Here is a 1224-nt window from a genome sequence, read left to right on the forward strand (position 1 = left end):
TCTTAGCAACAAATCACATATTAAAGTAATTATAGAGTAACAGAGATGGGAATTAGTCAGCTATGAAGAAGATAAAGTCAACACAATTAATGGTAATAATTTGTTAGTTTTCTCTTCCTCCTCCCTGGCAGAAAATGCTAAGGAGCAATAACCAGAAGTGTTTTCATTAAGTGGCCCCAATACGCAATTAAACCACAAATTTATATATATATTGGTCTGTATAGCATGTTATCCATTGTAGTGCCACACATGAATCATCCCAGGGGAGTCCTGTATTAGACTAGCCTCAAAGACAGCTTTTCCTACAGTAGAGATAAAGCTATCACTCTGTAAGGGTTATCTCTGTCTTAAGCCTCTTGTTCTAATTATCTAACAGACAAGCTAAATTCTGTGCTGCTGGGAACCTGTGCTGCTTCCGCTATATAACTCTCAGTCCTTGGCTGTATAGTACACATTTTCCTTGTGCATATTTTCAAAGTGTAGTTGGATTTTAAGCGTTACTACACAGTTATAACGGCCTTTTTACCTATACTTACAAGCAGGCATAGACTAGGAATTGACTCCTTGCTTCATCTACAGGTAAGTACATTGCTGCACACAGTTTTGAAAAAAAATTTCACAGGTAATGACAACATGGCATCAGACATCAGACAGCTGGCACGGGAACTGAAAAGTGCACTCTGACATTATGCTAGATAAATTGTCAACAATATTTATGCCTTTCTAAAGTCATAACTTTATTTTAATTCCAAATAATACTATATATATCAAGCTATTTTGCTTTGTTTGTTTAAGCCTTTATTGCTAGCCATTGTTGTGGAAAACAAACAACCACTATGTGTGCAATAAACCCACAGTAAACTGCCAGTGATACAAAAGGGATTAGCCATGGCCCATTGTAGTGAGCAATTATTGGGGGTTGTTTACAATTATTGATCTTTCTATAGGCTGTATAGTGCGCATTTTCAAAGTGCATATTTTAGAAGTGTGGTCAGATTTTAAGCATTACTACAGAGTTATAAAGGAGGAAAATAGAAGGAGAACATTCTATCAGCCATTTCTGCTTCTGCTTTCATCAAACTATTGTGAGTTTGCTGACTCTTTACCACTAGCACCTGCTGTCTGTATATCCCGGACACTCCTTACTGGGCTTACTGCTTGGATACAGCAAGGAGCAACCGCGTACTACTATTTGTCATTACTCTTATAAATGGATTCTTCATC

This window comes from Taudactylus pleione, unplaced genomic scaffold (assembly GCF_031769625.1).
Source record: "Taudactylus pleione unplaced genomic scaffold, aTauple2 ptg000376l, whole genome shotgun sequence".
In the NCBI taxonomy this organism is placed as follows: domain Eukaryota; kingdom Metazoa; phylum Chordata; class Amphibia; order Anura; family Myobatrachidae; genus Taudactylus; species Taudactylus pleione.